Here is a 13,681-nt window from a genome sequence, read left to right on the forward strand (position 1 = left end):
GGTATTGCAACTGATTTTCTTAAAAAAAATGGTCACTGTGCTTTTGATTGTAACTTTTTTAATGTATATTTGGATCATGGTATGGTGCCTGAGGATTGGTGGAAAGCATGTATAGTGCCACTGTATAAAGGTAAATGTCTGAACAACAGATGAGAAGGAAGGATGTGTTGGGAATGAGGACAATATGTGGTGTGAGGTAATAAGATTGACTAATACAAGGGTAATAGGTGTGGAAATAAGAAAAGTGTGGTTGACAGAGGTGAAGAGAGACTGAGAAAGGAAATGTGTCAGACGTGGAGGGGCTAAGGTGATGGCAAAGACCAAATAGGAGGTGGAATGATGGAGTGAAAAAGATTTCAAAAGCTCAGTGCCTGAACATGCACGAGGGAGAAAAACGTGCATGAGAAAGAGTGAATTGGAGCAATGTGGTAGACAGGTCTGCCAATGGACTGAACCAGGGGATATGAAGCAGCCAGGAAAAACCACAGAATTGTCTGTGGGGCCTGGTAGCTGATAGGGGACTGAGGGCTTTTGTGCATTAAACACAAGAGCTAGAGTGGATGTGAGCAAATGAGGCCTTTGCCTGTTCCAGGTGATCCCTCCCTAAAACAGGGAACAGCAAAAAAAGTCTGAATATATACATTCATTTATTTATTATTATACTTTGTTGCTGTCTCCTGCGTTAGTGAGGTAGCACAAGGAAACAGACGAAAGAATGGCCCAACCCACCCACACAGACATGTATATACATACACATCCACACACGCACATATACATACCTATACATTTCAACATACACATATATATACATACACAGACATATACATATATACACATGTACATAATTCATACTTACTGCCTTTATTCATTCCCGTCGCCATCCTGCCACACATGAAATGACAACCCCCCCCTGCCGCATGCACGCAAGGTAGCACTAGGAAAAGACAACAAAGGCCACATTCGTTCACACTCAGTCTCTAGCTGTCATGTATAATGCACCAAAACCACAGCTCCCTTTCCACATCCAGGCCCTAAAAAACTTTCCATGGCTTACTCCAGATGCTTCACATGCCCTGTTTCAATCCAGTGACAGCACGTCGACCCCAGTATACCACATTGTTCCAATTCATTCCAGTTTTTCAATTTTTCAAAAGAAGGAACAGAGAAGGGGGCCAAGTGAGGATATTCCTTCCAAGGCTCAGTCCTCTGTTCTTAACGCTACCACGCTAATGCAGGAATACCTATTAATGTGGTTTTCCTGCAGCCTGTGATGTTTGTGTTTGTAAATATGGCATCTTTTGCAGTCTGGGGATACCTACTGATGTCCTTTTCCTGCAACCTGCTGTGTTTGCGTTTGTTAATGTTGTATCGAAACATCCAGCAACATCTAAGCCGTAACCAGCAGTTATGGAAGAGAATCTCTCTGACCTTAGAAATATAGCTAGAAATCTTTTAATGTGTCGGGGAGTGTTTAGAAATGAAGCTAGTGCGAAGGAGTGTCAGCACTTTAGTATGCTTACAACCTGGGCAAAACTACAATCTGCAACACAGTCTGCCAAGGTGACCATAAGGGTTAGGAATCTACTTATGAAGATGTAAAAAATGCTCTCATTACACATGAAATAAGAGACGAAGAAGAAAAGCAGCCTCAGTAACCTTCAGCTTAGGTCTAAAGCTCTGAAGATTTATGAACATTTATGTAATGGAGACAGTGTAGCAGAGCCACAGCCACCTCAAGCACGTAAAGGACGACGAGACAAGTTTTGATGTTAGAAGCTACATAATGTGAGGGGTAACAGGAAAATCTGACAGAGCTGACTGTGAAGTTGCTGCATACATCCCATTTTTCTCTATATGTTTATGTTTATTGGTTTGCTATATGCACTTTCTCTGTGTACAGGGTTTTCACATAACGTAACCCCTACATAAAGCAAAGGATGGGTATAAATATGCAGTTTTTTGGAAATCAAATCACTAACCTTAATGGTCCCTTAGGGACATCTGGACCCCAGGATCTTTTCCAGCATGAAAAATATGACCTATTGAGATTTTTGGGGAAATCTTTTGATTATAAATGCAGAGTATTTTCTTAAGCCAGAAACATTTCTGTTACAAAATTCAAATATAACATTAGCAAAAGTTTTTTTTCATACTATTCGCCATTTCCCACATTAGAGAGGTAGCGTTACGAACAGAGGACTGAACCTTTGAGGGAAATCCTCACTTGGCCCCCTTCTCCGTTCCTTCTTTTAGAAAACTAAAAACTAGAGGGGAGGATTTCCAGCACCCCGCTCCCTCCCCTTTTAGTTGCCTTCTACGACAGGCAGGGAATACATGGAAAGTATTCTTTCTCCCCTACCCAAAAAAGTTACTGTTAATAATACCCTAAAATATTCTACGATGAATCTAACAGCCAAAAGACAGCAAGTAATTATATACAGCATAAAATCATGAAACAATCAGGACATGTACCTATTTCAAGCTTGATTATATAATTCAACAGTCCTAAAGCTACATGTGGACTCCATAATTTTGCAGTAAGATGAAGATGAAAAGAATTAAAAAAAAAAAGACCTATTTTTGAAAAAAGTTAAATGAAAAGAATGCAGAAAATAGTTTGGGGTACTTTACAGGTCAATAACCTTTTTTTGGTTAGAAAATTGCTATATATTACAATAAAGGCTTCTTTACTTCAAGTCATACCTGAAGATATCATGTGATGCAGGAGTAAATACTCAAGTAATATATTACCTAAGTAATTACTACAAAAACTGATGGTTCCAAAACAACACTTGTACCCAAGAACCATATTTAGCATACAAAATATGACATACTGAGATTTTCAAATACATAGACATCTGAAAAAAAGCCAGTAATAGCTGAAGGAATTTTTCAGACCAAATAACTTTCTTCTTTAAAAATTGAAATATACCCTAACACAAGATTTCTTTAAATCAAAACCCTAAAAGTTTCTTCAATGCTGCTGAGAGCTAACACTATAAAGTACAATGAAAAGCATTTTACTATGAGAAATGTTAAGTGCTATTATTGCAAAGCTAAACAACAAAAGAAAAGTCTCTAAGGAACATTTTGATCCTCGAACCTTATTCAGTACAAAAAACATGACATAATGAGAGTTTTAAGGATAGCTATGTTTTTTCTATGCAACACTGTAAGTGATTCAGTATATTTTCAGGCCAAAAAAATTTTCGTTTCAAAATTAGAATATAATGAATGGCACCTTCACCATGAGGACCTAAAGTAGTGTAAGATACTTTCCAGGGCAGGTTATTACGAACAAATACAAAAACAATAAATATTAAAAGTGAATATCTATCTATATATCTGATGCCTGTTCACTTTTGGGACTCCCTCAAAGGGGTGGCCACAGCAACAGTCTCCATAACTAGTGAACTCCAGTGCCACTTCTTAGTCTTTAGTGCCTCACCCTTAACAAGGCCACTAGCAGAGGGCAAGTCTATACAGTGTTTGCAGAAGCTCAAATCTAATGTTCCTTCTGACTACTTCTACCTAACACTCCAGCATAACATCCTTACCTACCACTTCTACCTAATGTTTCTTCCTAATGCTCCTTCCTAAATGTTCATCCCTACTACTTCTACCTATTGCTCCTACAATTTTGCCAAAAGGCAGGGCTAACACATAGCGTTCACCAAACGAAAATCTAGAGTTACGAAGAATGAGCTGTGTTAGTTGTCCAAGTGTTATGTGTGACAAGGAGAGATTGTATGTTTGTGGATAGAATACCAGTAGTCCATATGTGGGTGAGGCAGAAACATAAGACAGCTACCTTGGGCAGAGGAGTGCAACCTGACAACCACTGAAGTGCTGGCTCACTATGCAGCTGTCACTAACCCTCCCGATACCCAGGTGCGTAGTACAGGTAATACATCTCCCTGGTCTTTGGCTGCCCACCAACTACTACCTATCATTGTCTAGATGACAATTCAAAAGCTTACTTACCAATCTTTATGACCCTAGAGCAACAACAGACACCAGAATCATTTTAGTATGGAAAATATAATCAATTATGAGATTTTCACATATCTTTTTTTCTTTCTTGAAGAAGACTGATACAATATACAGGGTATTTCTCTGGCCAAAAATAATTAGTTTCAAAACTGGAATAAGAAGTAATGAAAGCCTTCTCTTCTTCACAAAATAACAAAACATCCTGTAAAGTTTCACAGTACTGAGAATAATTATGAATAGCAAATAACTACAAAATATGATAAACATTAAATCAATCCAAAGCTTACTTACACAACTTCATGGTCTTAAAGCAACTTTGAATACATATATGATAATCTTTTCCAGCACGAAAAAAATTACCTGTTCCGAGATTATGATGGAATTGGATTGCTTAAAGAATAAATGTCTAGAAATACAAGCAAGAAACAATCCAAGGAATTCTTAAAGTCAAAAAATTTCTTCTTTCAAATTAGAATCCAATATAATGAAATGTTTCTTCACCTTAAACAATGACCAAAGATATTGTTATGTTTCTCGAGAAAAAAAGATAGCCAGTAATTATGAATGGTGAGTAATAAGAACTATATTAAGTAACTGTTTCAAAATTACAGTACTTAGTAGTCCAAAAGCAAAATCTGGACCTCATAGTCTTTAAAATGAACAAATATGACCTGTCGATACTATCTTAAAGAATATTTTTTCTATGAAAAACAGCAAAAAATGCATAGGTGTTTTCAAGCATTTTCTTTTACTTTGAAAAATAACAAAATTTTTCATAATGCAGCCTATGGGTGACAAAATGCCAAGTAATTATGAATAGCAGACGTTATGAAATATATGTGACATGTAATCAGGTCAAACATTAATCACAGAATTATACATCCCAAAGCAATATGTGACATGTAATCAGGTCAAAGAATAATCACAGAATTTATACAATCCCAAGGCAATATTTGTACCCCAAAATCTTATTCAGAATCAAAAAAATATCAGATATACAGATACCTTACTGAAAATCTATTTTTTGAAGAAAAATGGTAGTTAAATGCAGGGCATCTTTCAGGTCAATAAATATTTTTGTTTTTAAGAATTGGGATACATTTAACTCTCCTGTGTATGACATCATCTTCCATTAGTTTCTATCGTAATCTGGGTACCTCATCACACACCCTCGAACAAACAGGGTCATTACTTATGTTAAAACTTGCACCAGTGTAAATCTCCAAATGTCCCTCGTGCCCTTCAATATCTAGTCTATACATATATGGTTGAACACTTCTCAGTTGTACCTCACTCTGTTTCCACTCCCATAACAGAGCACTGAACTCAAAAAACAACCCTCTTTACCTTCTTCAAAACTATTTCTACCAATGAATTCAAAATAGCTCTCTTTACCTATCTCAACGCCATTATTAAACTGGAGTCCTTCTTCCTGGTTTGATGGTTTTCCGACTGGTACACTCTTCCTCTTCCTCCTCCTCCTCCGCCATCTTGGCACTGGTGTCCTTCCTCTTTGTGAAGACGTTCTCTCTTGAGTGTGTTGTTTGAAGAAAGCTTGAAACTGCTACGAGGAAATGCTCTTCTCCATCCTGTCTTATCTCGTTCCATTTTCCTGTCACTGAGGTTACTGAAATCTACCGGAGAAATAGCCTACTTGTCGGTAGATGTGGCACCTCATGATTGTGACCCCTAACAGGTAGTTTGGATGATGACCCTCACCGTATCTCCAAAAGGTGTTGTGCCTTGTGTCACCACATGCATGGATAATAGCTGTTTCATGTCTGACACGTCGTTCGGTGTTGCCTCTACGCCACACTGTACATTTTCTTGTGTAACAAAATCTCACCATTCTCGGGTTCGAACGCCAGTGGGTTTCGTTCAAATCTGTTCATCACTGATAGTTACAATCAAGTGGTCGCACATTTCCAGGTCTGTCTGTCTGTCATTAAAGAGCTGGAATTGCAGTGCTTTATTGGTTCTTTCACGGCAGTCATATATATATAGTGAGCAACACTTTCTCCTGGTCGCCTGAGCATTTAATGGTATTCTAATCCTGTAACAGTGGCTGACAGCTTTGGGTCGTGAATTTTAGACAACACTTCACAAGAGTTCTTCCAGTCACTTCTCCAGGCTTGCGCAAATATCCCAGTAACATGTATGTCTTAAGTCATACAATTGCTATCTCTTCCTCTCGACTGCATCATTCACTATCATTCACCGAGAAATAAATGTTTCAGTCTAAGCTTCAATGTCTGGATCAAATACATCTACATGGCCTTTGGAAGCATCACACAATATTTTCCATTATAAGTTCTGCTAAAGAAGCCTTTTACCTAGTAAAATGTCATGTTTTCAACAAAAAGTCTTTTGGTGTAAAAGATAACCAGAGCTATCAATTGATTTTTTCTCATTCTCCTTGATGAAATGCAATTAACTTTATAATCTCATTTTACTTCATATTTTTACCCCAAATCAGAAAAAAAAAAAAGGATTGAAACGATCTCTTAGGAAGAGAATGCACTGAAATCAAGCTTTTAATGAATGACATTTTCAATACATTTTACAGTAATACCTTTCATATTACTCGATATTTGTAGGCTTTACGAAGTATTGAAATTACGTTCCGTTATAAGTTATGGTATTTTTCAGCCCCCACCCAAAAAAAAAAACATTTTCTTAAAACTAAAACTAAATAGTGAAACACTTCTCTAAGTGAAGCAGTCATAGAAAATATGAAGTTCTCAGTGGCCGATATTTACCCAGTAAACGGATGAAAATGACTTGATAATGCTTTAATATTGTCTTCATGTAACAGCATAATCTAATGTCATAAAGACGACCAAACGACATTTTAACCCAAATTTGTATTTAGCTTGGATAATAACTGATATAATGAGCTTTGCAAGGAAATCTATTTTTCTGAGAAAAATATTAATAATTGCAGGGTATTTTTCAGCACAATTTTTCTTTTCAAAATTCGAAAATAATACATTCAAACACTTATATACTTGAAAAGTTCACGGAAAATATATCATAATGTTCTCATTTGCTGATAGATACAAAGTAAATATGATACAAATGATTTGATAATGAATTAAAATTGTCTTCAAATACGAGCTTAATTAAACGCCATAAGGACGACCAAACAATATTTCAACCCCAGATTTCTATTCAGCAAGAAAAATTATACATATAATAAAGTTTTGAAAGAAATCTATTTTTTCTGAGAAAAATACCAAAAACTGAAGGTAATACTTCAGGGTATTTTTCACCTCAAAAAAATTTTTCTTTCAAAACTGAAAGATCATATATTCAAACACTTATATACTTGAAATAATCATGGAAAATATATCATAATCTTCTCAGCTACCGATAGATACAGAGTAAATACGACACAAATGATTTCATAATGCCTTAAAATTGTCTTCAACTAAGAGATTGATTAAACCAAATAAAGACGACTAAACGACATTTTAACCCAAGATTTCTATTCAGCATGAAAAATAACATATATAATGAGGTTTGGAAGGAAATCTATTTTTCTCAGAAAAATACCAAAAACTGAAGGTAATAGTTCAGGGTATTTTTCAGCTGAAAAAACTTTTTGTTTCAAAATTGAAATATCATATATTCAAACACTTATATACTTCAAATAATCATTGAAAATATATCATAATCTTCTCAGCTACCGATAGATACCCAGTAAGTACGACACAAATGATTTGATAATGCCATAAAATTGTCTTCAACTACGAGCTTAATTAAAACAAATAAAGACGACTAAACGATATTTTAACCCCAGATTTCTATTCAGCATGAAAAATAACATATACAATGAGGTTTGGAAGGAAATCTATTTTTCTTAGAAAAACACCAAAAACTGAAGGTAATACTTCAGGGAATTTTTCAGCTCAAAAAACTTTTTGTTTCAAAATTGAAATATAATATATTCAAACACTTATATACTTGAAATAATCATGGAAAATATATCATAATCTTCTCAGCTACCGATAGATACCCAGTAAATACGACACAAATGATTTGATAATGCCTTAAAATTGTCTTCAACTACGAGATTAATTAAACCAAATAAAGACGACTAAACGACATTTTAACCCAAGATTTCTATTCAGCATGAAAAATAACATATATAATGAAGTTTGGAAGGAAATCTATTTTTCACAGAAAAATACTAAAAACTGAAGGTAATAGTTCAGGGTATTTTTCAGCTCAAAAAACTTTTCCTTTCAAAATTGAAATATAACATATTCAAACACTTATATACTTGAAATACTCATGGAAAACATATCATAATCATCTTAGTTACCGATAGATACCCACTAAATACGTCACAAATGATTTGAAAATGCAGTTAAAATTGTCTGCAATTACGAGCTTGATTAAACGTCATTAAACCACAATACATCTTAACCCCAGATTCCTATTCAGTATGAAAAATATCAAATATAATGTGGTTTAGAAGGAAATCTATTTCTCTCAGAAAAATACCAAAAACTGAAGGTAATACTTCAGGGTATGTCTGAGCTCAAAAAATATATTCTCTAAAAATTGAAAGATCATATATTGAAACACTTATATACTTGAAATAATCATGGAAAATATATCATAATCTTCTCAGCTACCGATAGATACCCAGTAAATACGACACAAATGATTTGACAATGCCTTAAAATTGTCTTCAACTGCGATATTAATTAAACCAAATAAAGACGGCTAAACGACATTTTAACCCCAGATTTCTATTCAGCATGAAAAATAACATATATAATGAGGTTTGGAAGGAAATCTATTTTTCTCAGAAAAACACTAAAATTTGAAGGTAATAGTTCAGGGTATTTTTCAGCTCAAAAAACTTTTTCTTTCAAAATTAAAATATAATATATTCAAAGACTTATATACTTGAAATGATCGTGGAAAACATATCATAATCTTCTCAGTTACCGATAGATACCCAGTAAATACGACACAAATGATTTGATAATGCCTTAAAATTGTCTTCAACTACGAGATTAATTAAACCAAATAAAGACGACTAAACGACACTTTACCCCAAGATTTCCATTCAGTATGAAAAATAACACATATAATGAAGTTTGGAAGGAAATCTATTTTTCTTAGAAAAATATTAAAAATTGAAGGTAATAGTTCAGGGTATTTTTCAGCTCAAAAAACTTTTTCTTTCAAAATTGAGATATAATATATTCAAACACTTATATACTTGAAATAATCATGGACAATATATCATAATCATCTCAGTTACCGATAGATACCCAGTAAGTACGTCACAAATGATTTCAAAATGCAGTTAAAAATATCTGCAATTACGAGCTTGATTAAACGTCATTAAACCACAAAACGACATCTTAACCCCAGATTCCTATTCAGTATAAAAAATATCAAATATAATGTAGTTTTGAAGGAAATCTATTTTTCTCAGAAAAATACCAAAAACTGAAGGTAATAGTTCAGGGTATTTTTCAGCTCAAAAAACTTTTTCTCTCAAAATTGAAATATAATATATTCAAACACTTATATACTTGAAATAATCATGGAAAATATATCATAATCTTCTCAGTTACCGATAGATACCCAGTAAATACGACACAAATGATTTGATAATGCCTTAAGATTGTATTGAACAACGAGATTAATTAAACCAAATAAAGACGACTAAACGACATTTTAACCCAAGATTTCTATTCAGCATGAAAAATAACATATATAATGAGGTTTGGAAGGAAATCTATTTTTCTCAGAAAAATACCAAAAACTGAAGGTAATAGTTCAGGGTATTTTTCAGCTCAAAAAACTTTTTCTTTCAAAATTGAAATATAATATATTCAAACACTTATATACTTGAAATAATCAAGGAAAATATATCATAATCTTTTCAGTTACCGATAGATACCCAGTAAATACGTCACAAATGATTTGAAAATGCAGTTAAAAATATCTGCAATTACGAGCTTGATTAAACGTCATTAAACCACAAAACGACATCTTAACCCCAGATTCCTATTCAGTATGAAAAATATCAAATATAATGTGGTTTAGAAGGAAATCTATTTCTCTTAGAAAAATACCAAAAACTGAAGGTAATACTTCAGGGTATGTTTGAGCTCAAAAAATATATTCTCTAAAAATTGAAAGATCATATATTGAAACACTTATATACTTGAAATAATCATGGAAAATATATCATAATCTTCTCAGCTACCGATAGATACCCAGTAAATACGACACAAATGATTTGACAATGCCTTAAAATTGTCTTCAACTGCGATATTAATTAAACCAAATAAAGACGGCTAAACATTTTAACCCCAGATTTCTATTCAGCATGAAAAATAACATATATAATGAGGTTTGGAAGGAAATCTATTTTTCTCAGAAAAACACTAAAAACAGAAGGTAATAGTTCAGGGTATTTTTCTGCTCAAAAAACTTTTTCTTTCAAAATTAAAATATAATATATTCAAAGACTTATATACTTGAAATGATCATGGAAAACATATCATAATCTTCTCAGTTACCGACAGACCCCCAGTAAATACGACACAAATGATTTGATAATGCCTTAAAATTGTCTTCAACTGCGAAATTAATTAAACCAAATAAAGACGACTAAACGACACTTTACCCCAAGATTTCTATTCAGTATGAAAAATAACATATATAATGATGTTTGGAAGGAAATCTATTTTTCTTAGAAAAATACTAAAAATTGAAGGTAATAGTTCAGGGTATTTTTCAGCTCAAAAAACTTTTTCTTTCAAAATTGAGATATAATATATTCAAACACTTATATACTTGAAATAATCATGGACAATATATCATAATCATCTCAGTTACCGATAGATACCCAGTAAGTACGTCACAAATGATTTCAAAATGCAGTTAAAAATATCTGCAATTACGAGCTTGATTAAACGTCATTAAACCACAAAACGACATCTTAACCCCAGATTCCTATTCAGTATGAAAAATATCAAATATAATGTAGTTTTGAAGGAAATCTATTTTTCTCAGAAAAATACCAAAAAACTTTTTCTCTCAAAATTGAAATATAATATATTCAAACACTTATATACTTGAAATAATCATGGAAAATATATCATAATCTTCTCAGTTACCGATAGATACCCAGTAAATACGACACAAATGATTTGATAATGCCTTAAGATTGTATTGAACAACGAGATTAATTAAACCAAATAAAGACGACTAAACGACATTTTAACCCAAGATTTCTATTCAGCATGAAAAATAACATATATAATGAGGTTTGGAAGGAAATATATTTTTCTCAGAAAAATACCAGGGTATTTTTCAGCTCATAAAACTTTTTCTTTCAAAATTGAAATATAATATATTCAAACACTTATATACTTGAAATAATCATGGAAAATATATCATAATCTTCTCAGTTACCGATAGATACCCAGTAAATACGACACAAATGATTTGATAATGCCTTAAAATTGTATTGAACAACGAGATTAATTAAACCAAATAAAGACGACTAAACGACATTTTAACCCAAGATTTCTATTCAGCATGAAAAATAACATATATAATGAGGTTTGGAAGGAAATCTATTCTTCTCAGAAAAATACCAAAAACTGAAGGTAATAGTTCAGGGTATTTTTCAGCTCAAAAAACTTTTTCTTTCAAAATTGAAATATAATATATTCAAACACTTATATACTTGAAATAATCAAGGAAAATATATCATAATCTTTTCAGTTACCGATAGATACCCAGTAAATACGTCACAAATGATTTGATAATGCCTTAAAATTGTCTTCAACTACGAGATTAATTAAACCAAAGAAAGATGACTAAAAGACATTTTAACCCAAGATTTCTATACAGCATGAAAAATAACATATATAATGAGGTTTGGAAGGAAATCTATTTTTCTCAGAAAAATACCAAAAACTGAAGGTAATAGTTCAGGGTATTTTTCAGCTCAAAAAACTTTTTCTTTCAAAATTGAAATATAATATATTCAAACACTTATATACTTGAAATAATCAAGGAAAATATATCATAATCTTCTCAGTTACCGATAGATACCCACTAAATACGTCACAAATGATTTGAAAATGCAGTTAAAATTGTTTGCAATTACGAGCTTGATTAAACGTCATTAAACCACAAAACGATATCTTAACCCCAGATTCCTATTCAGTATGAAAAATATCAAATATAATGTGGTTTTGAAGGAAATCTATTTCTCTCAGAAAAATACCAAAAAACTGAAGGTAATACTTCAGGGTATGTTTCAGCTTAAAAAATATTTTCTCTAAAAATTGAAAGATCATATATTGAAACACTTATATACTTGAAATAATCATGGAAAATATATCATAATCTTCTCAGCTACCGATAGATACCCAGTAAATACGACACAAATGATTTGATAATGCCTTAAAATTGTCTTCAACTACGAGATTAATTAAACCAAATAAAGACGACTAAACGACATTTTAACCCCAGATTTCTATTCAGCATGAAAAATAACATATATAATGAGGTTTGGAAGGAAATCTATTTTTCTCAGAAAAATACCAAAAACTGAAGGTAATAGTTCAGGGTATTTTTCAGCTCAAAAAACTTTTTCTTTCAAAATTGAAATATAATATATTCAAACACTTATATACTTGAAATATTCATGGAAAATATATCATAACCATATCAGTTACCGATAGATACCCAGGAAATACGTCACAAATTATTTGAAAATGCAGTTAAAAATGTCTCCAATTACGAGCTGGATTAAACGTCATTAAACCACAATACGACATCTTAACCCCAGATTCCTATTCAGTATGAAAAATATCAAATATAATGTGGTTTAGAAGGAAATCTATTTTTCTCAGAAAATTACCAAAAACTGAAGGTAATACTTCAGGGTATGTTTCGGCTCAAAATATATTTTCTCTTAAAACATAAAGATCATATATTGAAACACTTATATACTTGAAACAATCATGGAAAATATATCATAATCTTCTCAGCTACCGATAGATACCCAGTAGATTCGACACAAATGATTTGATAATGCCTTAAAATTGTCTTCAACTACGAGATTAATTAAACCAAATAAAGACGACTAAACGATATTTTAACCAAAGATTTCTATTCAGCATGAAAAATAACACATATAATGATGTTTGGAAATCTATTTGGAATCTATTTGGAAATCTATTTTTCACAGAAAAATACCAAAAACTGAAGGTATTTTTCAGCTCAAAAAACTTTTTCAAAATTGAAATATGATATATTCAAACACTTATATACTTGAAATAATAATGGAAAATATATCACAATCTTCTCAGTTACCGATAGATACCCAGTAAATACGACACAAATGATTTGATAATGCCTTAAAATTGTCTTCAACTAAGAGCATAATTAAACCAAATAAAGACGACTATACGACATTTTAACCCCAGATTTCTATTCACCATGAAAAATAACATATATAATGAGGTTTAGAAGGAAATCTATTTTTCTCAGAAAAATACCAAAAACTGAAGGTAATATAGTTCAGGGTATTTTTCAGCTCAAATAAATTTTTGTTTCAAAATTGAAATATAATATATTCAAACACTTATATACTTGAAATAATCATGGAAAATATATCATAATCATCTCAGTT

At 32.3% G+C, this 13,681-nt stretch overlaps 1 protein-coding gene across 1 annotated transcript in view; it reads right to left on the bottom strand.

Annotated features, from left to right (window-relative positions):
- Positions 1-13,681, bottom strand: part of LOC139751513 (uncharacterized) — a 43,156-nt gene that overhangs the window by 12,368 nt on the left and 17,107 nt on the right. The gene's annotated exons all lie outside the window — the stretch shown is intronic.

The sequence above is a fragment of the Panulirus ornatus genome, chromosome 11, assembly GCF_036320965.1.
Source record: "Panulirus ornatus isolate Po-2019 chromosome 11, ASM3632096v1, whole genome shotgun sequence".
NCBI classification, from domain to species: Eukaryota; Metazoa; Arthropoda; class Malacostraca; order Decapoda; family Palinuridae; genus Panulirus; species Panulirus ornatus.